Here is a 26800-nt window from a genome sequence, read left to right as displayed (position 1 = left end):
AGAGGCTTGGGCTCAGTGTCAGAGGGCTTGCTTGATGCGTTGTATTTTACATACTGGAATTGGGACTTCTTGAACTCAGTATGTAAATTTATGCCCAATTTTATGCAAATCAGCAGAACCCTGATGTTCTAACAATATGACTGCAGAATTAATGGAATGGCGTGTCGTGTAACACTAGAACTAGCGAAACAAAGAAATGGATGGGGATGAAGAATGGAGGAAATAAAATGCTGATGAATAATAAAAGGCTGCCAACCTGCTTGTGGATAGCTGAGGGAGGACTAACCTATACCATATCCCAGGGCCAGCCTTCCTTGTCCCTGTGTTTAAAGGTAGAAAATAATTGTCTAGTGTTGCTCTCAGAAAGAGGCTGGCCACATGGAAGAATGCGTTTGAAGGTGGTTGCATTTGCCATTACACTTATATCCTCCCATATATTTCTGTCATCTACAAATATTCTGATGCCTTGAAAAGCTCTGACATCTGTTTTCTGCTCATTGATTTGCCTTTATTCACTTCCTCCTGACTAGGATCAGAGCACTAGGGTTCTAGAGCCATAAAAGAACTTACAGATCTAGCCTAAGCCACATAAGGAAACTGGGTGCCAGAGAGATTAGGTTACTTGCAATGGATCCCACGAACAGTAGGGGAGGTAGCATAGTGCAATAAAAAAGCATACTGGTTCTAGAGTCAAAGAAATTGGTTTTGAATCTTGCCTCCAATGCTTACTGCCTTAGTGACCTTGGACAGGTCTCCTAGAGATAACTAGGTGGCACAGTGTGGAATCAGAAAGACCCAAGTTCAGGCACAGCCTCAGAGACTTTACTAGCTGTGTGACTCTAGGCAAGTCCCTTTACCTCCTCAGTTTCCACAACAGAAAATGCACATCATAACAGCACCTACCTTCCAGGATTGTCAAAAGGATCAAATGAGATAATATTTGTAAAGCGCTGAACACAGTGCCTGGTTTGTGGTAGGTGCTACATAAATACGTGTCCCCTTCTTTCTTCCCTACTTAGTATCTCTGACATTTCCTCATCTATAGAAAGCGATGATTGGACTGAATCACTTCTTAGGTCCCTGCTCACTCCAGATCTGTGCTACTCCACTACAAACATTCAAAGCAACATTCAAACTCTGTTCTTCCTGACTCCCAGTCCAGTGTTCCAGCCGCTTCACTGCTTCTAAACTAAAATTCCCCATAGAGAGGGCAGAACTGCCCAGCACATGCCACACAGGCCAACTGCAGCCTAGGACACTCCCAAGTACAACCCGAATGAGATTAAAAAATAATGGGTAAATATTTAACAAAATAAGTAAAAGTACAATACAACATAAACAATGTTAATGTGTAGTTTTCTAAGTCAATGTGCAGCTGCGGGGATCCTGGAATAGAGTTTAGTGGCCCCTATTTCTATTTGATTTTGGCACCACTGATGTAGTATAATAATAAGTCCAGGACCATTTCTGTTGAAATTCCACCAACCATAAAGATGAGAAGCATTAATAAGAGTTCACACATATCACACCATTGCAAAGGGCTTTACATAAATTATAATATTTGATACTCACAACACCCCTGTGAAAGTTAGGCACTATTATTATCCTTCTTTAAACAGATTAGGGAACCGAATCTCTGAAAATTTAAATGGCTTGCCCTTGATCACTCAGCTAGTAGACTTGAAGGCAAACTTTAACCCCAGGCTTTGCTGATTCCAAGTCCAATACTTTATCCACTTGGTCATGTTACCTCCCAGCAATTGATAGAAAACCTTCTAGATTTTCTTTTCTTCCCCATCTTTTGGTCTCTTAGTCCATTTTTAGTACTTTATCCAAGACAGCTTTCTCAACCATCCAAAAATTTCTTGATGCTCACTCAGTTATTCGCTCTGGCACCACTCTACCCTTCCCCAGTAATTTTCTGCACACTACTTGCCTATTCACATTAATCATGCCAGGTAGATAGTGAATATCATGTCCACAAGGAAACTGAGGATCAGGAGTGAGAAGCAGTGTGCTGTAGAGGAAAGAACCCTGACCTTAGAGGCAGGAGGCTTGGCTATGACTGCCACTTTCTTTAGCTAAACTGCCTCCTTCCCAGAGATATTTTAAATCATCTTTTTTAAATCATCTTTTGTGCTGGATAAGTATTAGCTATAACTATTCGTTGGTTTGCAGTGGAAGGAATATTTTATTAGAGTCAAAAGACCCAAGGACAAATCCCTCTTCAGCTATGTAACTCTCAGTAAGTCACTTTACATCTCTGGCCTCAGTTTCCTAATCTGTTGAACTAAATTACTGATGACCCTTCTAGCTCTAAGTCTCCAATGCTAACTGCTCAAATTCTTTTTAGTTCTAAATCTGTGATCCTCTAACTAGAAAATGCAGGAGATAAGACTCAAACTCAAGTCTTCTGAAGCCACGTTCAATTTTATTTCTACCATGACATGTCTAATGCAAAAAGTTTTTTCTAGAATGCTCATTACGTTCAATTGTACCCCCTTTATTCCTTGTCCTTTTCTTTGGAACCAGCAGGGGTTTCCTTCTGTTGCTTCTTTCACTCAAATCCTTTCTTATCTACCTTTCCTTCTCCAAAGCTTGTTTGCTGCCACTTCTTTCCTGTTGAAAGTAACTAGCATTAAGTAAATGATTGGGGCTTTGCACCAGAGCAAAGTATCTGTGACTGTTAAGGGGCTGGTCTGTTATCCTCATACCTTGCATCTTGGTCCTTTGCCAGTTCAATCCACAAAGCGGTTTGCCACAGCCAGGTCCCGTCACCTTCCCTACTACCCACCTAGGGTAAGAGCTCCCCACCTTCTGTGATCTAGCTCTTCTCTGCTCCAATTTTTCTTCTTCCTATCCCAATTGTTTCTCTCCCAGGTTAAAAAAAAATCCTACCAACACTCTGCCTCAGCAAAAGAGGAGGAACTGTATAATGTTGTGGAATGTGTGCTGACTCTGCAGTCAGAGGATCTGTATTTGTTTTCTACCTCTGACATTTACTACCTGTATGACCCTGGGCAAATCTCTTAACCTTTATGGCCTCCTTTTTCTTCATCTGTAAAGTGAGAGGGTTGTATTACCAAACCTCAGTTCCCTTCTAGCTTGAAATCTACAGTTCTACTTCCTGTAACAAGAATGGAAAGAGAAAGAGGAGAAAGGAGAGGAGGAATATGTTTTCATATGTTCCTTGCTAGCTCTAGATTTTTTATCACATAGAATACATGGGACATTAAGCTCTGAGGACACATTAGGGATCAGTTCCCAGCCCATGTCTATTACTTGCTCACAATTAATAATCTCTTCGTCATTCTCTCCTACGTTGCTCTCCTAGATCAAGATTGTTGTTAGGGAGGCCATCAAAATAACTAAGAATAAAAATAAATGCCTTCCTTTCGGAGGTCACAGTCATGGCATTTTTTTTAGGTCAAGCGTATTGGAAGAGAGTCCAACATTCTTTATCAGTTTCTTGGTGTTCTGTCATTTATCATCAGATCTCGTTTCTTTTTTGTGGTTTGTCTAATCCTTTCTGCAGTAAATGTGATCTGTTAGAAAAATCAAAGTAGTCATTGTGTATCACTAGCCAAGGAAATGTAGAAGATTATGGAAATCCTTCATACAGATCAAGTTGCAGTTTCTCAACTCTTACTGTGCCGTCTGCCTTTGCTGTTCCTGCTCCTGAGCAAGGCTAAAATAACTTAGTGGGGGGGAGGAAGTATGTCAGGGATGGCTGGAGGGGTGGTACCAGCAACCTTTACTCCTCCACTTGCCATCAGCTCTATTATCTCAGCTTAACTGTCAGCTCAGAAAACTGCCTTCCCTCCCCACTCCTTTCTTTTCCCTCTTGCTTTTGTGAAGGAGCACCCTTCTGTGTTGAAGAAAAATTTTTGATTTCATGGGAAATTAGAGCTCTTCTACAATCACACTGAAAAATGCTCACTCTACGCTGGGAGGAGAGAGGACGAGTAAGGCTAAAAAGCAGGTGCTACTGTTTCTGCTACCATCATACCAACACCATACTTAGCCACATGGTAGGAACAAATTGCTAGCTTGTTCTGAAGAAAAGCTGGAAAATAAAATAAAGGGAAAAGGGATAGTTAGCCCTTTAGCAAAATTCAAGTAGAGAATAGACAAGTTTTTGAGTGAGGAAAATGAGACTCATTTACGTTCCCAACAGTTCAAAGTCATTTGAGTGGAAACCCTAGCAAACATCCTTATCAGAAACCAAAACATTAGTTTTCCATTTAGAACTGTTTGAAACCAAAAGGTTTAGGTCAGAGATTTTGAGCTGAGAGTGACCTTAGAGGCCATCCAGTTTAGCTTCTCATTTTGCAGAAGAGGAAAGTGGGGTCCACAGAACTTATGACTTGCCCAAGGTCATATTTTGCCTCTCTCCTTCATAACTAGGAAGCAATCATTTCTTCTTTGCTTTATGAAACAACTGGTGAAGTCTTCTACCTCCTCTTTTTGGTCTTTCTTTGGTTTGGGTTTTCTTTTGGTGAGTGAAGGGGAATGGGTAGGTAGGTCTAGATCTCTAATTTTTCTATGTGCAAATGCTTTCCATCTATACAGATCATCAATTTGTCTGTACCTCAGAGTCTCAGAGAATTTCATGGGATGCAGAAATTTCATGATCAGCCTATGCTCATACAGTAATATACTGTGTGTACATATGTATGTATGTATGTATATATGTATATATATGCATTCATGTTTATATGTATAGGAGTATTGTGTGTATATGTATATATGTATCAGAAGAGGGACTTGAATCCAGTTTTTCATTATCCAAGGCCAATTTTCTCTCCGTTATAGTTTGCTTCCTGTCTTCTTCACTAAGAACCACTCTAAGAAAATGTATGATTATCATGAGCATAGAACTGTGAAATGTGGAAAGTGGTTTTCCCAAAATGAAGTTTCCAAAGCATTCTGTGATGCATCAGTAAGTTTTCATGAAAGGTAGTTTGGCATAGTGGGGAAATTCCTGAATGGCGAGTTAGGATATGCATTATAACCTTAGGCAAATCTTTTAACCTCTATGTGCTTCAATTTCCTCCTCTGTAAAGTGAGGGAGTTGGATTAAATGACTATAAATCACATGAATTTGGATTGGAAAAGGATCTTAAAGATTGTCTAGTTCCATGCCATCGTTGTACTGGTGAGGAAACTGACATCCTCAGGAGTCTCTAAAGTCCTTTCTCCAGCTCTAAAATTCTGTGATTCTGTGTCTTTACTAGACTTCAGTAATATTATTTGAAAGAGCCAAGGAAACAGTTTCCCCATTTTCTGTGTGTTCTGTTAATGTGCACGATGAGCCTGCTGGTTAAGTAAAAACTCCAGTCCATAGATTCCACTTTTCCTTATATATATTTTCTGTGCTGCTTCCTGCGTGTAGAATAAACTACTGCTGACACCAGGCTAAGGCTCCACTCCATATTTTCCATCCTTCCTTCACCTGCATCTCTGTGTAGTCCAGGGTTTGGTCCCACACTCTATTGGTTAAAAGCAGAGAGCAGGAATTCCAGCTGCCTGTGCCGACAAAGAACGATCCCAGAGATTCCGAAGTCTGCCTCAGCCAGTTGTCAATCCACCTGCATCACAAAGGAAAGGGGGCATACCTGAGCCAGGGATAACAGGAAGGAGCAGGTAATTCAGACTGGGGATGTTACTCTGAGATGCTGTTGTCCCTCTGGGACAGGTGTTTCTCACAGTTTCCCAGTCACTTAATCAAAGACATGAATGAGCGAGTGTGATGTGTGTGTGTGTGTGTGTGTGTGTGTGTGTGTGTGTGATATGCATGTGATAAGCTGGGGTACTCACCAGGGCTGGATTTTATTCTATCATATAAAAGTGAACCTACTGCCAGAATTGCCTTTATATACAACCTTGTTCTGAAGGCAGTGGGTTTAATCACTGAAATTGGACTGTTTCAATTGACTGTGGAATATTGCACCCTCCAAACTCAGAGTGGAGGAGAAAGTAAAGGAAACTGAGATGCATCTGGCAAAGTAGACCATCTTACTTCATGTGTCTTCAGGGAAAGCAAAGCTGAAATGTAGATAGTGTTAGCTGTCAAATGTGTTAGCAGCATTTTCAAGACTCATTTCAGAAGACTTCCCACTTCTAATTAGACCGGATCTGTTTGTTTGGTTATTATGACAAGTATGCTAATAAGAAGAGTGGTGAATTGGGATTCCCTACAATAAATACAAAGAATGATAATAGGAAATCACAGAGGAATAGATCATGTAACTGTCCTCTAAAAGATGGATAGGGTTTCAATTTCCCCTTAAGATTTTCATTTTAAAAAAGGAAAAATTAATAATGTATTTATACATATTAGGCACAAAAATGGATTGAATAATGAGCTTAAAATTAACATGCTGATGTATCATGGGTTTTAATAGTGCTCACATTGCTTATTCAATCAGAAATTAATGGTTCTATTTAATTCAATTCATCTGATTGAAAATGAAATTAAATGTTCTGTATTTTCTTTAGCTCTTTAAACTTGGAATATTTCTTGGTCAGCAAGAAGAGGTTTTGATTTCTCCTCATTTGGGGGGGAGGGGCAACCAGTTTATAGGACTTTGATTGTGGCTCAATATTTTCTGAATTTTAGTGGCAGCCTCCAGAGAATACAATGGTTGGTCATTTGTGACAGTTGAAAATACCTGGACATTACCTATAGAACAGGACTATCAAAGCCAGTCAGCTTTACTAGATTCTGTTATCATGCATTGACATACAAAAGTTAACTGATCAAAAAGATACTTCTTTTTCACTTTGACTTTAGAAACTCAGTGATTGCCAATTTACAAAGATTAGAAAAGACAAGGAATTCTATTGTTGACAAACCATTGGTAAGGACTGAATTATTTCAGCATGCATCCAAAAAGCTTTTGGATGAAGAGAATGTGCATGTATGTGTGTTTCTCTTTGTGTCTGTGTGTCAATTTGGGTCTGTGTATGTGTATATACACACATATATATTCACATATATGTATATGTGTATATGTATGTATGTGTAATATGTATTTGTTGGTAGGTGTGGGTAGAAAAAAGAAAAGAAAGTAATGTATTAGCTGTTTCTCTTTCAATATCTCTTCACTGAACCAGTTTTGCTGAGGGTTTTTTGTTTGTTTTTAAAGATCTGGAAGAGACCTTAGAGATGAATCTAGTCAAACTTCGTTTATTAACATGATGCAACTGGACAGGTTTTTTAATTGTAGTCTTCATAATACTTCAAAACTCCAGCTCTTCTTCCAATCAACAAAGGCAGCAGATCTGGGGATTCTGTGCTCATGTCATATACACTGTGCTCTGATCCTTCAGAAATAATAGTGGCACAGAGGGAGGCATATTATCTGATAAATTCAAAATTGTCCTGATCTCCACTTAGAAATATATGTATCCATTATCGCCAACCCTCTAGTCTTGCACTGTAATGTTGCCTCTGAACTACATCCACTCTAATTAAAATGTTATAAGAATGACATTAGAAGGATCCAAAGGGAATGTGCTTCTTTTTTTTAACCTGTCAGCCAATAATATTCATAAATGGGGAGTCCTGTCCCATGACTTTGATCCCTGAAGCTATTGCATATAAACATCACTATTCCCAGACTTCCTTACTAAGGGATCATAAATGGACCAAACTCAGCTAAGAGAGCATCTTAAACAAGAGATACACAGAGTTTGGGAAAAGGTCATAAGAGTTGTTCAATATACCAAGTGGCTGCTAGCCAGCATGGGGCCAAACATTTGACTTCACTCTCATTCACTTCTCTTGTTTGTGAATTTAAGGATGGACTTCCATGAACCTTCCACATAGAGAGACAGACAATCCATGTGACTCCAAAGTAACTCTTCACAGAAGCTGGGCAGGGACAGGTTTATCTCCTCTGTGCTTCTAAAGAGACACGTTGTTAAACCCCAAAGAAATGGGAGAAAAAAGAGAGATGGATGTAGGTTTTAAAGTCAGCTAAATCTTAAGATAGAGGCATGAATCAGGTTTTAACCCTCTTATTCTCCCCAGATCAGTGAAGTTTTGGATAGAAAGGCACATCACCTAAGAAATGAGGTCCATCATAAGCAACACAATAAACTGAACACTTCTCTGTTACAACAGCATATTGTATGTTCAAATGTGAAGCTCTAATCAATGAGTTAACCCAGAAAAAAAGATGAAAGAAGCCTCATGCAGAATAGTTGTTTGAGTGGAAAGGCAAAAGTGCCAGTAGTAGTGGTGCTGGTGGTGGTGGTCATCATAGTGGTAGTGGTGGTAGTAAGAGTGGCAGTAATAGTGCTAGTAATCTAGCATTTAACTAACACTTTAAGGTTTACAAACTGCTTTACATATAAGTTGTCTTGACTTTGGTCTTGGTGCAGTTTTAAGCTTTAATAACCTGTTCTGAGGACCAAATGAGTGAATATCCAAGATTGTCCCCAAAGTTTTATTGCATTTTTAAGCTTGAAACTACTCTAAGACTTTGGGGACACCAGGCTATTCACTCAATTGGTTCTAACAATAGCCTTGTGGGGTAGGTGCTATTATTACTCCCATTTTACAGATGAGGAAATGGAGGCTGTAAACAGTTAAGTGACTTGTCCAGAGTCACACAGTTAGTAAACTTCTGAGGCAAGATTCAAACTCAGATCTTCCTGACTGTAAGTCCAACATGTTATCTTCTGTATCACCTAACTACCAAGTGAATAAAACCACTTCACTATCTAGCCCATGGATAAAATACGTACCTGTACAATGTCTTTGAGAATTATTTTCCCGTCTTTTTTCATGTAATCCCAAGTCAGACTTGAAAGGCTATTGTGCATCCTAAAGTCAGGTTACGAAGCCCTACACCCCTAACCTCACAAGTTACATCTCATGAGCTTCAGGCTCATAGGTTTAGACCTCAAAGGAACATCAGAAGTCATCAAATCTATCTTCCTCATTGTACAGATGAGAAAACTGAGGCCCAGAGAGGTTAAACAACCTGCTCCAGATCACAGTCAGTAAGTGGCAAAGTAAGGAATCAAGCTGAGGTCCTCTGACTCCAAACTCTATCCACTTTCTACTATGCTACCCTGTCTCCCTGAGAGGCAATGTATCATTATGATGTCAGTGATGTACACAGAAGTATAGCATGATGATGGGTGGGTAAGAGATTGTTTTCGAATGTAAAAGGATTTCATAAATAACGTGAAGTCTTTGAAAGGACAGCTTTTATTATTTCTGCTTAATGTCATTATCTGCTATTTTGCTCTCATTATTCGGTTACTCTTCCACACAGCAGCTTATTTCTTTTTTTTATCCTGTAGTTTCAGTGGCTTAAGCATCAGTGTTACATACTGTGTTCTGTATTGTGAATGGATGTAGGAACTTAGTTTTTCCTTTTTCATTATGGTCACTCAGAAAAAGCATAACTAGAGTGTGATGAGTGGCATTCTTTCCTAGGGTGCTGAAATTCCCTAGGGTTTGAAGAATAATTAACTTAGTAACTCTTAGTTGCCCCCCACCTCAACTCGGTTTGTCTTAATTACTTTCATTATTTTCACGTCTTAAATTACAGGATTGTTTTGTAGGCATTTGCATGCTACTTGCTCCAGACATTCTGCTTGCTAGGCACCAAAATGACCTTTTCTGGCTCCATATCTCGTAGATTCTATGATGAATATTGTATTCACTTAGTCTTCCTTGGAGAAGGTTTAAACAAAACAAGAATCTCTGAAAATTTTGCTGACCGTACATGTCAGGTAAAAAATTTTCAGGACCTCTTCTGCATCTGGTTTCTGTATATCTCTTAAAGATGTAGAGATTTTAGCATTTCCAGTATAAATATACTATTTTATTTTTTATTTTGTTGTGAAAATGGCAATAATTTACCTACTATATATTGTATCTTCAATTTTTTCAATGAAGATATGTTGTAGTGATTCTTATTTGACATGATTTGAAAATGAAAAGCTAATATTTCTGAATCACTTTTCAAATTACTTGACCATTTAAAGAAACAGATTCCAGATAGTGTCATTATCCCATGTATTCATCCCCGCTCTAAGAAAGAGAGAGGAAAGGGGGAGGAGAGAGAAGGAGGAAGGAGAGAAAAAGGGGGAAAACAGAGAGGGAATAAAGGGGAGGAGGGAAAGGGATAGTAAGAATGAGAAAAGGGTGAGAGACACCTTGGAAGAGAGAGAGAGAGAGAGAGAGAGAGAGAGAGAGAGAGAGAGAGAGAGAGAGAGAGAGAGGGAGAGGGAGAGAGAGAGCATCAATTCCTGAAGACAGTACAAAAATGACTCATTAAGGCTTTCAGGGGCAGATAATATAAACCAGAAAGCAGAGCTCAAAATGGAGCAGCCCAAATGATTAGAAATGTGAGAAATTAGAATTACTATCTAAGAAGCCATTTTTAATTAGCTGCATGACCATAAAAGTAATTGAAAAGTGAAAACTTTAGTCATATTACTTAGTTGTGTCACCTCAGCACTAAAGAATTCTAATCATTTAATGAGAAAAAGAAAACAGAGACAGAGAGAGAGAGAGAGAGAGAGAGAGAGAGAGAGAGAGAGAGAGAATAGTCTAATTTCTGGAATGAAGCCTGTAAAGGAAAAGGGGCATTTAAACTGGACTGTTTGTCATCCCAGAATGATAAATAATGAGTACAAAGACTTCCCTGGTCAAATGCTTCCCACAAGTAAGTGAGCCATCTTTAGAAAGTGAGTTATTTTTTTTCTAGTTATTACAAACATGACATTTTTTGAAGTTTAATCTAAACTTCATTCCCAAAGTTATTTCTTTCAATATTTCTCAGTTCATCTGTTACTGAGTAAACTTATGAGTCTCTGTTGTTGCCAATTCATAAAGCTATCTGGCTTGATTTGTCCGAAAATATTTTTTTCAGCTCAACAATTAATTTATTTTCACATATTCAGATGTCTACGATTCTATATACACTGACAAAATGATTCATATAGAGAAAATAATGGTTCTCCAGGCATCCATCTTGCAAATGTATGCAATTAGTCACAAGGTGAACCAAGCAGAAAGATGTGGCTAGTTCATTTCTCAGCCCAGACCTTCTATTAGAGACAATTTTTTAAAAAGCTTACAATTATGTAGTGTTTTAAGGTCTGCCAAGCACTTTACTCACAGTTTTCCTGTGAGGTAAGTAGAGACATGATGATCATGGGGTAAATTGGGCTTTGTCCCCAGGCAGTGATGTCTCATCAGGTTTGGAGTGGGGAAGCTCCCACCCCATTAAGACCACTGTCCCCAAGCCTTGCCTCATGACCCTCCATTAATGCATCAGCAGCACCCTTCTCCCAGATCACTGTTTTCCCCTTAAACACTGTATGTCATTGCCCCTTTCTCCTGTCACAGCTGCCCATAATATCAGAGGATCCCCTGCAAGACTGATGCTCCATCTGTCCCCTTGATTTATTTACCCACCCCTACTACACAAATGTGCACCTGGGAATGTTCGTGCACATACACACGCACTCCAAATTTTGCCCATATGAAAAAATGCCTCGTTCATCATTAAAGGCAGGTTATTCCTGTTTAGGGGGATGATATTCCCGTTTTGTACCTGAGGAAAACAAAGCAGAGGTCTGAAGTCCATTGTCTAATTGTCACACACCTAGAAACAATCAGAGATAGAATTCTATCCTGGCTTTTCTGACTTCAAAATCAATGCTCTTATAAGAATACTGCTTCTTCTCAACTATATACACTGCTCCTCAGTAATGGCAATCAGTCAGTCAACAAAGGTCATTAAGCATCTACTCTGGGCCAGACATGATGCGAGGCTCTGGGAAGAGTAATATAAAAGTGAGAATGGCGTTTGCTGTTGTCAGCAGGACATCTCCACTGGCCAGCCTCTCCTGCCCTTCCAATTATTGAGGTCCCGCACTGAGTTCACCTGCCATTCTTGTTACCTCTCTTTGTTGGTGACACCACAATTAACCCAATATCTCCTGTTCAAAACCTTGCTCATTACCTTTAATCCTTGGATCCCTCTCCTCTGGCATATCTACTATGATTAATCTTACTATCACTAAGAGTCCCATTAATACCTCCTCAGAATCTCTCAGTTTCATCCCCTCTTCTCTATTTGCACACGACCACCATGTAAGCTTTTCAATATCATCCTCCTGGATCACAGCAGTGGCTTTCTAACAGGTTTTCCTTTTTCTGCTTTATACCTCTTCCAATTCTTTTTATACACTGCTACCAGACTTGGATACTTTATGCAATACTTTGCAAATTGTAGGCACTTTAGCAGCATTTATTGAACTAAATATGTAGGTTAGTATCCCTATACCCTAAAATACAAAATAGAAATTCCTTGGGTTAGCATTCAAGGTCTCCCAAAATCAGATAGCTAATTCTCATGTATAATATTCCACAGCAGGTAAGAGACTTTTATATGTGTTAATTAACTTAATCAGGTATATGCAGTCATATATATATACATATATATATATTATGCTCTGAAGCATACAGCTGGGGGAGCTTTTTCTGAGACATTTGGCAAATACATCCAAGACTAAGTATTTATAATTACAAACCTTGCTTAGCTGGGGTCAAAGGGATAATATGTAGATATATGTACCTAGATACACATGCATGTTGTCCATATATGCATACACATGTGTGTGTATAAAACAGAGAAATTTGTGCATGGGATCATTGATTAACACTCCCCACCCACCCAGGGCAGACAAAGTTGTTGTGCATCTATACCAAATCAATTCGGGCACCTAGTCCACAAACAGAAGCATTAACACAAATTAGTCATTCAGAGGTCCAAGTCATGTTAGGCTCAAAGGGCAATCCAATGGCCCCAATACTGCCCCAATAGACGTAGCCCCAAAATATACTTCAGCTAATCCCTCACAGAGGCTGAGAGATCTTATTTCAGAACTAAAAGAAAAGTCATAAATGAATTGTAGAGTCCTAACAGATATAAAATCTGTCTCATGTCAGGGCTCTCTTTGCATTAACAGAGTTTAACTCTCTCTCTGTCAGATTTGTTTTTAATAGTGTGGTCAGGCTCTCTATGTACCTCTTATCACTTTGACCCAAGATGCTAAGCAAGGTTTGTCATTATAAATACTTATTGTTGGATGTATTTGCCAAGTGCCTTAGAAAAAGCTCCCTAGTCTATATGCTTCAGAGAATAAATGTGACTAATAGGTTCATTGGGTTAGATTTACCAGTTCTGTATCACACAAAAAGGAGGAGAAACTTAGACATGTTGTTTTAGGAAACATTTTAAGAAACAGGGTTTTAGTGAACAAGTGGGATCTCTAACCATGTCACTCCTTTATTCAAAAACTCGTTATTGGCTCACTGTAAGGCAGAGCTAGTTCCCAATTAGTGAAAATAAGGAATCCCCTAAAGTTGTCCCATTATTCAAATTCACATTGCCTATTTCCACTGGGCCATAACCAATGACCATATATGACATAATTATAACTTCAAATACTAGTTCAAATACACCCCTGAACTTCAGGAGATTCCTTATTCTTCACTTATCAGGATCTGGCTTTTCGAATTTATCAGACAAGACCTTCCACAGTCTGATTCCAACCTATTACTCAAGCCATATCTTTCATTTGACCCTGCATCATGTACTTTCCATTCCAACCAAACTGGACAACTTTGCCCCCTCTTCTCATGTGACTCTTTCCTGTCACCATGACTTTGCTCATGTTGTCCCTCATACCCCAAATATATTTTCCCCAGCCCCATAAACACCCCATCTCCATTTATTGAAAGCCCTCTGTTTTCTTCTAGACCCAGCTAAGGCAGGACCCTATCCTCCATGATCTGGTCCTTCCCTGACCCCCAACCCTAACCTGCCTGAAAGTGATTTCTTCTTTCATCAGTTTCTCGTAGCACTTCACTTGGATTTCATCTTTGCCCTTTATCTTTGTTCTTCTTCCCCTTTATATTTATGTGTCTTCTCCCTCTGTTGCAGTACAAATTTTTTGCAAGCAAATCTGTGTTTCCTATCTTTATGTTCTCCAGCACATACTAGTGCTTTGTACCTAGTAGAGACATATTAGATTTTTTTGGAGGGGGAAAGGCAAGGCAATTGGGGTTAAGTGACTCAAGGTCACACAGCTAGTGTCAAGTGTCTGAGGCTGGATTTGAACTCAGGTCCTCCTGACTCCAGGGCCAGTGCTCTATTCACTGTGCCACCTAGCTGCCCCTGACATATCAGATTTATGCTGACTTGAATTTCACTTTCTATGTATTTTCTCAGTTTTTTTTCTTTGATTGGTGTTTTTTCTTCAGATGTTTAAAGGAATCAAACTAATGACAACTCAGTGTTTCTTTGGGGTAATTCACTGAAAACTATTGCTATCTGTGTAATCCCCTTAATAAGTATATTTTAGGGAAGATAATTCAAAGGATCCAGACTATCTATAATTCATTAAGTTTCCAAAATTTCTTTTATCATCTTCAGGTCATAATTTTTTCTGCTAGATTAAAAATTTGCTACCCTTTTATTGTTTGGATCGTGTAATGTTCATCTGATATAAACAATGTTTTAAAGTACTTTGGGGGAGATAGATGCTAGTGTGTTTTTGCACGTAGTAGGCACTTAATAAAAGTTTCTTGAATTGAATTAACCAATAGGATAGAACCATAGAATCTGAGAGGTGGAAGAGATCTTAGAGATTATCTCTTCTAACTCCCTCATTTTACAAAGCAAAAAAACTGAAACTTTGAGCTATGAAGTTATTTACCCAGGACCTAAACTCATTAGTAGCAAAGCCAAAAGAAGAACCCATGTCTTCTGATGCACAGTCAGGAGCTACTTGTACCACACTGCACTATTATAAGTCTGCCCTGCTAAAGATTTTTACCTCCTTAAAATTTCACTGCCATTTTACTTGTCTTGGATTATCTATCCCTTCCTTCCCCCTCCTCCCCTGTTCCCCCACAAAATTCTTTCTCTAAAACCACTCTACAGCATTTCCAGACCTGTTATGATACCGTTCTAAAGCTCCAAAAGAGCTGGCCAAAATCCAGAGGTGGGTGATGCGACATTATCTCTGAAGGCATATAATTTACAGTTCTCTAAAATGTTTGGAAGCTAAAAGAAGATAGTCTACAGAGTGACAAGCAATAGTAACAATAATTATGAGGTGTAGATGAATCCATCTGAGTGATAATATGAAAGGCTGATAAAGTAAGCTTCAGACTGCAGGGAGATGCCTGGGATGTGTCAATCGCACTCGACAGCTTGGTGGCCCCCATTGGGAGGTCAGGAACAGTGATCAGAACAGAGGTAGACTGTGATTGTTTTCTGAACAAAGAGTGTTAATGGATTACACTGAAAAAGAATTTTCTTCCCCACCCCTGGGTGGTCTATGAGGAGTACTGTGGCTTCTTCTAAGATTGAAACTATAATGATCTCAACTCAAAGAAAAGTTTTAAGGCAGAAAGAAAGAAAAGGAAGAAGTCAGAGGGAAATGAGGATGTTATTAATGTCATATACATGTTTCCATTAATCACTCTTTAGTATTTAATTATGCTAAATTGTGAATTTAGGAAAAACTCATACCACTGGCTACTAGGCATTAAATATATGTATATATATGTATGTATATATATATACATATATATATACATACATATACATATGTTGCTAAAATTCTTGAGCAAAACAAGAAAATCTATTTGCATTTCTATGAGTTTCAATTAAGATATTTTACATTATTTTACTGCTTTTTCTTATATAGTTATGGTACTATTTAGGAGTCAAAGGTAATTAACTTGAAGATGTTCACTCTAGGGAGAAATTCTTTGACATACTCCCATTGTCACTGGAAATTCATGAAAGAAATTGGAAATTAAAAAACAAACAGTCCCATACTTTCCAGTTCCATTGGATTTTTGTTGTTGTTTTCATTTGGTTTTGTTTGTTTCCATTTGTCTAGATTTTGGGAAATGGGTTAGGGTTGGGAGGTGGGGTATTTCCTGAGGACTATAATATTAGCTTTAGTGATTAAAACAAAGAGAGCTACAACCAGAAACTTAGTTTGTGGTGACATTTTTTAAGCTAGGAAATACCTTCCTATTATAAACTAAAGTAATATGTGTCTCAGAATAACAAGATGGTAAGACTGGTAGCAGACATGTGCAATTGAAAATGATTCAGATAAACCCAGTAAATCAAATCCTTCAGTGAAAAACCTTGAGAGGTGACAAATTGAAGGACTAATCTCATATCTATTATCAATTTTTAATATACTAAAGCAAAATGAAATGTTTTGGCTCTTTGCCCACAAATGTTATCCAAAAGTGCAGCATACATCCCCTCTCCCTGCCATGCATGTGCATGCACGCATCATACACACACACACACACACACACACACACACACACACACACACACACACACACACTAGCTTTGTGTCCCTGGGCAAGTCACTTAACCTCGAGGCTTCAGTTTCTTTATCTGCAAAATAAAAGGGATGAACCAACCAATCTAAGGTTCATTCTAGCTCCATCTAAGATCTGTGGAGACAGCGTGGTAGTCAGTGTCAAACTCAAAAAGGCACCATATCTACCTAGAAAACCACAAATTAACATTATCTACATCATATTGTATCTTTATTTTGTTAAGTATTTCCCAACCACATTTTGATCCCAGAGTTTTTGACTTGAGGTCAGGCTGTAAGTTTGACACCTCTAGGATAGAACACTAGACTTGGAGTTGGGAAGACTAGGTTTTGAATCCTATCTCAGGCACTAATTAGTGGCAGGTCACTTAACATCTAAACACCTCAGTTTCCTCCTCTGTAAAATGAGGGGATTAGACTCAATGACATAAATTCCCTTTCAGTTCTAAATCTATAATTCTCCAAATACATTCCTAGCATATATGTGGTTCCTTTTGATGACTAAAATAACCCATCATTGTTTTACTTAACTAATTATTGTTATTTACAATATCAGTCATTTATAAATACTTGGGGACACAGAATATGAGTTCACAGTCTAGCACCAGCATGCCACTGGTAGCATGTGAGAGGAGTTTAGTGATTATGCACATCTTTTATCCAATTAAGAGCAGGAAATAGTGTTGAATTGCACACCTGGCCCCCCTAGAGATCTACACACCTGGACCTCCTAGAGGGCAACAACCATATCCTCTGAAAGAGCTGTCAACTGAACTCAGAATGAAGAGAAGCCTGGGGCCATCCAAAAGTAAGGCACAGCGGGAAGATCTCTGCCCCTGAGGGTCACCTTCCTTAAACTGCTTTTCCCAGTTTCTCCATCTCTTCTTCCACTTCTGGACTTACTAAGCTATTTCCACTTCCCTATAAGTGCAAAGCATTCTTATCTCAGTATTATCAACTCACCTGTTTGACCAGAAGTCAGGTTTCCATTAGTTAAGTTTCATTATACTTTATGGACAAACACTAGTTTCACTTCATTTGCCCTCTTCCTAAGCTGACAAGAGTCCAGATCTACAATGATATGAGAGACAGTATTGTATGGCATAACATGGCACATACAACCATAAATTTGAGGAACACAGTAATACTGGAGATACAAATACAAGCAAAAAGGAAGAGTCCCTGCCCTTGAAGAGTTTCCCTTCTAGTGAGAGAAGGCAGCACAAAAGGACAGGGATGAGGAGAAGGGGCAGGCAGAATACAAGAGGAGTCAAAGCCCTGAGAGTTAAAAGCAGAGTCAGCCAGGGATGGAATAGCCATCTGCAAAAATGTAGGCCTGAGGAAGGAACTCACCAGTTGAAAAAGGAAGGAGAGGCAGAGGGATGTTACAGGGAAAAAGGATCCCAGGTACTACGAGAAGTTGTACTATTTCTGAAAAGTTGCTGACATTAGACCTAAATATAAAATTGATCTCTTTTCCTGAAACCCAGTCTTCCTACTTCTAAACTTGCATCTTAAATATTCTATGACTTTATTACATCCCATTTTCTCTTTTGCTATTTATAATATTTCTGGGGACCAGACCTGTGATTTCATTCCACCCATTAGTGCAGTCCAGCACCTTCTACTTATAGTCCTTGAACATTGCCTGGGCACTAAGTGCTCAAGTGAGTTGGCCAGCAGTCATACAACTATCACGTCAACATAAGTTTTGAACCCAGGTCTTCGAGTGCCAGAAGGCAAACTCTTTTTCCCTAGGTCATATTGCCTCTCGTTTGGAATATTGAAGCTTGTTAATAAGGGAAGTGTGTCACCATTACCATGGGTTTCCCCGGAAGTACAAGAGTCTTGCCTGTCCTAGAATGTTTACTTTTTTTGAAAATTTATCATCAAAAAAATTTTCTGCCATTGGGAAACAAGATGGCACATTGGAAATGGCCCGGGAATAGGTGTCAGAGGATGTAGATTTCCTGCTACTTGTGAAAGCTGAGGCAAAGTCATTGAGCTTGTATATGCCTCAATTTCCTCATCTAGGAAATGAGGGCTTGAGACCAGACAGGTGATGTCTCTTCCTGCAGTCCTATGCTAAAACATCATGATGTCTCAGAAGAATTAAAATTAGATCTGACCACTGGACCCAGATGGCTCCAGAGGAGAAAGTGAGGCAGGTGACTTTGCACAACCCTCCGTCACTAAAATTTAATTCATTTGCATTTCATAGCATTACCTCCATGATGTTATGGTCCTCTTCAAGAATGAAGGACAGACAGCAACAAAATTAGAAACAATTCATAGAGCAATGAAAAGAAGCATGGTGGGCATAAGTGGCCTTAGAGTATATTCCCCAGGATGAGTTGAATATGTGAAGAGTTATAAGAAACATTATTGATGGCATAAATTATCGAGAAGAGGAGTGAGCTGACCATCTCCAGACAGACTGGGTGGGAGAAGGGCACCGTTCGATTAGCAAAACCTCAGGAAGAAGAGATCCTGTACACTGAGTAGATGCTCTTTGGAGAATTTATGGGAAAGCATGGAAAATAATCCCACAGAACCAGGAGGCATGGAAGGTTTGTCATTTGTGCTGGGATACAGAACACGCACACAAATGAGATCCCACGCCTGTCAAAGGAACAAAATAACCAGCAGTCTGAGCTCTGGAAATGGGCCATTTAATTTTGGCATTGACATCCATGCAAAAGTTATCATTCCATCTCTTATGGCTCTTTCTCATGGAAAGGAATTCTTTGTACCCCAAATACCTTTTTAAAAACCAGCAGATTAGCTTTTGTTAGTTTAAGAGCTTCATGGCTCCCCAATTTCATACCATATATTTACCCTCTGAACTCCTATTCTTCCGTGACCTAAATTCAATCCAAATCAGTTCAAAAAATACTTATTAAGTGTGTGCTGTGTATAAGGAATTAATCTCTGCGCTGATAATTAAATGAAGAATAACACAGTGTCTACCTTCAAGTGGCACAGAGTCTAGTAGGGGAACATATAATGTACACAATAACAACTAGGTGGAACAATTGATCCAAATCTGGCCTAGCAGTGTGACCCTGGCCAAGTCACTTAACCTCTGTCTCCTCTTCTGTAAAACGGGGATAATAATAGGACCTGCTTCCAAGAGTGGTTGGAAGAATCAAATGAGAGAACCTTTGCAAATTGCTTTGCAAACTTGAAAGCACTTTATAAATGCTGGCTATCATCATTATCATTATTACACAAATAAGTGAATTAAAAAGTAGGATGTAATTGAGCACAGTAAAAATTAAGACCAACTGTCCTAGGGAAATCTGATTGGGGGGACAGGAAGCGAATCTCAGCTGAAGGAATCCTGGAAGAAATGGCCCCTGAACTGGGTGTAGAAGCAAGGGAAGGATTTTTCCCAAGATGGTGGCAGGGAGGGCATGCACTCCAGGCATGGGGGACATAACCTGTGTGAACACATGAACACAGAAGAATGCAGAATGGCATGGGAGAATGGCTAACTATCCAGGTTTGGATAGAATACAAGTGTAAAACGGACAGTGATATAAAATAATCCTGAGAGACAGTCACAGCCAGATTGTTGTGTCTTCTATGCCAAGCTAAAGAGTTTGAAACATTTTAACCCATGGGGAACAAGGAGACAAAAAATAGTTTTTTTGAGCAAAGGAGTGTGTGGTCAAGCCTTTACCCCTAGATGATTTTAAGAACAATACAAAGGATGGGGCTAAAAGAAGAGGGGGAACAAGCCTTTATATAACAAGCCTTTATATATAGCATCTACTATATCCCAGGTACTATAAAAGCATTTCCACCAAGATTATATGTTTATCCTCATCACTCTGTAAAGTAGATCTTGTTATTATCTCCATTTTACAGATAAGGAAACTAAGGCAAACAGAAATGCTCAGGATTACACAGCTAATGTGTAATGTCTGGGGTCAAATTTGAACTCAGGTTTTCCTGCCTCAGGTCTCAGCACTCTATCCATTGTGCCCACCATCAAATTCTCTAGATGGAGAGTGAAGGCACAGAAATAAGAATAAGCATGTTGTTCATACAGTTATTTATTTAGCTACAAGTTAGTTGCATAAATTGCTTGACTTTTGATATATAAGGTAAATCAAGCTAGAACATTGAGGGTCCCGTTAGTGATAGGAATTCCTAACTTCTAACAACTGATCCAATTATCATGAATCCCTTTAGCAACCCTTGGATGATTGCTGATCAGAATAGACTGATTTGGATTTGCTTCAAAAAAAAAATATATATATATGTATATATATATATATATATATATATATATATATAGAGAGAGAGAGAGAGAGAGAGAGAGAGAGAGAGAGAGAGAGAGAGAGAGAGAGAGAGAGAGAGAGAGAGAGAGTTGGAATGCAGAAAGAAGCAGGTTATTTTCTTTTTTGTTTTGTTTTGTTATTTCTTTCTCATGGTTTCTCCACTTCATTATAATTCTTCTATGTTACACAACTAAGGTGAAAATGTGTTTAATAGGAATGAATGTGTAGACCCCCTATAAGACTGCATGCCATCTTGGGGAGGGAGGGGGGAAAGAGGGGGAGAAAATTTAAAACTTATGGAAGTGAAATCTGAAAACTAAAAATAAAGGAAAGAGAAATATATATATATACTAAAATTTGAAATTCATAAAGATGACATAACATGTAACAATAATTTGTACACCCAAAGGTGAGCAGAAGTGATAGAATCATGTCATGGACCATCTATAATCCCAGGAATAACCACATCTGCACTAGAATCTTTATTATGACTTTTATGATCCTGTAGAGGTAAAGAACTGAGTACAGTTCTAAGAGACCATTATCTCTCTAAGTATCACTGTGATGGGTGATATAAAGATAATACCAGTGAAAAGGTGATTCTGAATTGGTATCAGAGATAACAATTAGTGCCAGCAGTGTTATCTTTGAATATAAAAGAAAATTACATATGTATGTATGTATATATGTGCACTTATACAGTATCCCAATTTACATTTTCCTGCAATTTAAACCTTTTAGAGGCCCTCTAAAATTTCATATGTAAATGAAGTATAATACTGATTTCCTTTTACTTGTATACATTTCATTTGGGGTAAAAAAAAATGCTTGGGAAATGTCCCCATTGTTTATCCTTTGTGTAAAATCATTCCCGAAGAACAGGATGCTTTAAAGAGCCTCATTAAAGACTGAATCAAAGACTCTGTGAAAAGATCTTTGCAATCCCATTAAGCATACAGGTAGTGATCACCATCAGCAATTTCATCTTCAGAAATGGACAACAATTTAGAATGATGAGTGGTTTCCATTCAGTAATCCCACTGACAGACAGGGTGTTAATGAGTGCTTTACACCTTTAGAGATGCCTCCTGGACTGATAAGCAAGATGGGCTGTGCACAAATTGAGATGGGAACTAAAACCGCTTACCCCTATTCCTTCATTTCCTGTTAACATAAGCATTAGCTTAGTTAATTGACTAATTTCCACACATTTATTTTTCCTCAATATGCCATTGATTTTAAATATTATCCTCACCTCCAAAGACCTTGCAACTGTGGACAAAAAAAAGGGAAACAGAAAAATTACTTTATATCAATGTAATTCTCTCTCTCTCTCTCTCTCTCTCTCTCCATATATATATATATATATATATATATTTGCACCCATAAATAATGAGACCTTTTTTCTGTGTGCCTTATGGAATCAGGTTCATTACTTTACAGTCATCTTATACATTATAACCCACATAGGGGACAGTCCCCATTGGAGGAAACTCTTTGGACCGTCCAAAGCCATTAAAAACTATTAGCTCAGAACTCAAAAGAGATAATCAAATTTCTATTCAGGTAGAGACCAGTTCTCTTGACTGTCACTTCTCTAACAGTGCCAAGTTCTTGTAAATAGAATGTCTCACAGACACTTTCCTGTGAGTTGTATTTTTAACTGTGTATCCAATAATCAAATGAAATATAAATTCAGCTGCTTAGAAATTAAAATGCTACCTTTTCCAGATTATGGACATGTGTGTCAGGTTCCCAATCCTATCTGCAAATGGGTCAAATAATCCAAATCCAAAAAATTTACAGCTATTTCACATCAACCCATTTTGAAATATCTTTATGTTTTAAAGGTATCTTTTAACAAAACTGTAACCAGAGGGTAGTTGACCTTCAAGACAGAGGAGGCAGAAGGAATGGTCACTGTGCAAGGAAATACTGATCCTTCCCCTCCGCATCTGCCAGAAATTTATCTGGATTCTTAAATATTGAGGAGCAATGTAGGTCACTGGTATTGCTCTGAAATTTGACCTCATGATTCTGTTGCCGCAGAGCAAATAGTATTAGGGGAAGAAAGGCGAGCAGAATGGTGTTCTTCTCTATGGTAAGGGAGGCAGCATGGTTCTGCACTTTGGGGCCTACAAGTATCTTCCTTTTCAGGTGTGCCATCTTGCTGCTTTGCAGACTTCCCCAAGGTCATTTTCTTTCCTCAGACATGCCAGTTGTGGTGGTCAAAAAGCCTAGTATCAGGTAAATATGAATTCATTTTGATCTCATGGCAATATATCCTCCCTTGAGGACTGGCTAATGTAGCTATATTAAAAGGAAATTAAATCTGACCAGCAACATGAGGCTGGTGGCAACTAGCTGATGTACTGAGTATAAAATCCTAAAATGCAGATTTTTTTCTAAAGCTTGAAGGAATCTGAGTGACTGGTTAATCATATGCCATCACTGTATTAATAATTAAGAAACTGAAGCCTAGAAAGATTTTGTGTCACACAAGTTAAGAGCGCTAGTTTAAGAACACAGCGTACGGAAGGAACACAATGGGCAACTAGGTGGTGCAACGAATAGAGTACCAGACCTGGAGTAGGGAAGACTCGTCTTCCTGAGTTCAAATCTGGCCCCAGACACTTACCAACAGTGTGAACTTAGGAGCCATTGAGTCCAGACCTAGAAAAGTGAGGTGACCATTCCAAGTCACACAGTCACTTAGTAGCAAGACATAATCCAAAGATAGTTCCTCCAGTTTCAAAGCCAGTATTCTTTATAGCACTAGATAAATGTCAGTTTTTATTTTATCTTTTGTCTCACCACTGATTTTGAAAGTTCCTCGATGTCTAAGACTTTAGGACCTTGAGGCCTTACGTTTCCTTATTGTCATCAGAGAACCTTCCAGAGTGAATACAAGCCTGTTTCAAGGCAAAGTGCTGACTTCTGCATTCTTGTTGTTAGCTCTTACACACCACCTCTAGAAAGAGTAGAAAACAGTTAAAACCCAAACGTGGTGAGTTGGTTGCCAATTTCAAATGTTAAAATGAATTTTAGATGGCTATCTGTGAAAATAGCTTAGGAAAACGTGTGTGTGTGTGTGTGTGTGTGGTGTGCGCGTGCACACACGTGCTTGTGCCTGTGGAGAGCCAATCTCCAGATTCAGTTGGTTTCTTTGTTAGCCAACCATTCTAGGATGGTTAAAATCCTAATGCTTAAATTTTAATGACAATTCACTCAAGCTTCAGATTCTGTTTCTTTTCATGTATTGCTTTCTGAACATTACAGCAGATGCCAGGGTCCCGGGGTCTGAGTCCTTTCTCATGTTAATTTCAAAAAAGCAAGGAAGGAATTGCGGGGAACCACCTGATTTACTTTTTAAATGATAGCCCTCCCCATTTTCTTTTAGTTGTATATATTTGGTCAGCAGCCCTAACCACTCTAAAGAAATCCGTCTTTCCCTCTCATCCCTCCCTAATCTCTATTTCCTATTCCTTTAATATGTGAGCCCTTTGACAGTCTAAAGATCTCAAAGACTTCTCCCTGGGTAGAATAATTTTAAAGGCCTTCTGAAGTAAGGAATTTCTGGAGATGTGAGAATGAAGAAGAAAACCACATTTCCATTTTCCTATTTTGCTGAATCATTTCATTTCATCATAGGAATATATTTAAAAGTTTACCAGCTCATCTTTGCCTCCCGATCACATTTTCCCTTCAAAATGCTAATAAAATAAAATAAAAAAAATAAAATAAAGTCTTTCTCTTCTTGGATTATAGTATGCCAGTCACCATAAACACACGCAGAATCCTCCTTATTCCTACCAAAAAAAAAAGGTATATGTATGTGTATACATACACAAAAATGTAAAGTGTATATATGTGCAGTATATATACAGGTGTATATTGTATTAGTGTGTGTATTCATGCATGTGTGCAAATACCATATACATGCCTGTTTATATATTATATATAAGTACATGTGTTCTTATTCAATCTACATATATACAAATATGTGTGCATAATGATATGTTGATGTGACAAATGAAAAGTCTGAGAAATATAGTTTCCAGGTAATTAATAATAAATTTGCTAATTATGGCTACAAATAATCAATAAAATGAAGTCAACAGCCCTCTCAGGATGGAAAATGCTAAAAGCTTAAAAAGCCTTTGGAAAGGGGTCCGTCCCAAAGGGTAGAAATCAACTCTGACTGGTTGACAATCAATGAGGGGGTAGACATAGTAATGAGGTGGTGGGCAGAAAGTCTTCATTTTCTCCTGCTAGGAATGTGATGCTATCACAAGACTCAGCTTCCTCTAGCAAGATGGACAAAAGAATTCATCTCTACCCAGACTACTCTTTCTGGTTCTTCCCTTTACAGTCTGTGTCAGCCTAAATTCTAATAAGTTTCCATTCTTCTAGTGGCGTGGGGTTCCACCCAATACTGAGAAGCATGTATCAAGCAAATTTGGGCAATCTTATCTATCAGCAATGTCCTTCTAAGAATGATTGAATGAGGAAATAGGAAGGGGAAACCTTAATTCTAATTCAATAATTTGTTAATAAAAGATAAAAATAATGATTTCCGTTGATAATATTTTACAATAATGTACATGTTGTTATTTAGTCATTTAAGTCATGTCCAGCTCTTCATGACCCCCTTTGGGTTTTCTTGGCAAAGACACTGGAGCAGTTTGCCATTTCCTTCTCCAGCTCATTTTATAGATGAGGAACTGAGGCAAACAAGGTTAAGTGACATGCCCAGGGTCACACAGCTAGTGTCTGAGGTCAAATTTGAACTCAGGAAGAGGAGTCTTCCTGACTCCAGTTTCCAAGCTCTATCTACTGCACCACCTAACTGTCCATAATGTCTGTGTGTGTGTGTGTCCCCGTGTGTCAGAATTCAAATCCAACCTCAGACACTAGCTGTTTGACCCTGGACAAGTCACTTAACTTCAGTTTGTCTCAGTTTCTTCATTTTAAAATGGGGATAATAATAGCACCTACTTCACAGGGTTCTTGTAAGGAACAGATTACTGTTGTTATTGTTGTCAATGTGTACAGATCAAATGAAACCATAATTGTACAGTGCTCATTGCAGTGCCTGGCACATAGTACATGCTGTATAAATGTTAGTTATTATTATTTCCATCCATACAGAGAGAGAGAAAATAGAAAGTCCCTGAAGCCAAGAAGAGCTGAGCTCAAGTCCTGGCTCTCTGACTGGGGCCAAGTCACTGAGCCTCTCGTTGCTTTAGGCAACTCTCTAAGGCTATAAGGTGGTAAGAAGGACCAACCTTCACTGATAAAGAGTTTTCTGATCTGTCAGTTCTATCCCTAATCCTTTTTAGGTCTGTATATGTATGCGAGCATATATTTCTGTGTGTACACACACACACACACACACACACACACACACACACACACACACACACACACACACACACGTCCATACCTTTCTTGAGAGATATACCTCACAGCTTTCTGCTGCCCTTTGCTGGAATCCAACCCGATGCATTAGAAAGGAACCTAGGAAAACCGCTGGACTTCCTGACAGATTCCTAATAGTCTTGGCCACAGTTGATTACATTGTTCCAAAGACTAATTTTTTTCTAAATTGACTTGTTTTTACAGAAGTGCACACACAGAAGAAATTAAGTGTACTACACTCAACCAATCTGGAAACGTTTGTGCGTTGTATTCCATTTACACAGCATGCAAATTAAAATGCAGTGAGAGAAGGCTGAGTGAAATCTAGTGAGTGAGAAGAAAGCAGCTTTCTTCCTGGGCCTCTGTATTTAATGCACCTATTTTCATAAAGCAAACAGCTGAGGCATATAGCGAAATTGACTTGCCCTTGGAAATAGAAAAATAAGAAACCATTTAGCATAAAAACTGGTGAGATCTGCCCAGAATTTCCTTTCCAAGGGGAGAAAACAAAAGCCAAGAACTCAGCGATTTGGGCTGTTTGACTGGCAGGCTCAGTGAGTTTTTTGGAGGGTCTTTGTTAGTTCTAGCATGCCCTGTTCATTCACAGCCTAGAAGAGTTTAAAGAATCTTTGCCCAGAAAGACACCAAAACATTTCTGGACTCCAATC

At 38.7% G+C, this 26800-nt stretch overlaps 1 protein-coding gene and 1 long non-coding RNA gene across 2 annotated transcripts in view; one reads left to right on the top strand and one right to left on the bottom strand.

Annotated features, from left to right (window-relative positions):
* Window positions 1-26800, top strand: part of CNTNAP2 (contactin associated protein 2) — a 2725119-nt gene that overhangs the window by 2651997 nt on the left and 46322 nt on the right. The window lies entirely within an intron of this gene.
* The window catches only part of LOC140533090 (uncharacterized), a 111330-nt gene continuing 108018 nt past the window's right edge, over window positions 23489-26800 (bottom strand). Inside the window, exon 7 of the long non-coding RNA XR_011976794.1 lies at window positions 23489-23682. This is a non-coding gene — a long non-coding RNA (uncharacterized lncRNA). The remainder of the gene's footprint in view (window positions 23683-26800) is intronic.

This window comes from Notamacropus eugenii, chromosome 3 (assembly GCF_028372415.1).
Source record: "Notamacropus eugenii isolate mMacEug1 chromosome 3, mMacEug1.pri_v2, whole genome shotgun sequence".
Lineage (NCBI taxonomy): Eukaryota > Metazoa > Chordata > Mammalia > Diprotodontia > Macropodidae > Notamacropus > Notamacropus eugenii.
Note: the sequence above shows the minus strand (reverse complement) of the source record. Positions and strands in the feature narration are given on the sequence as shown.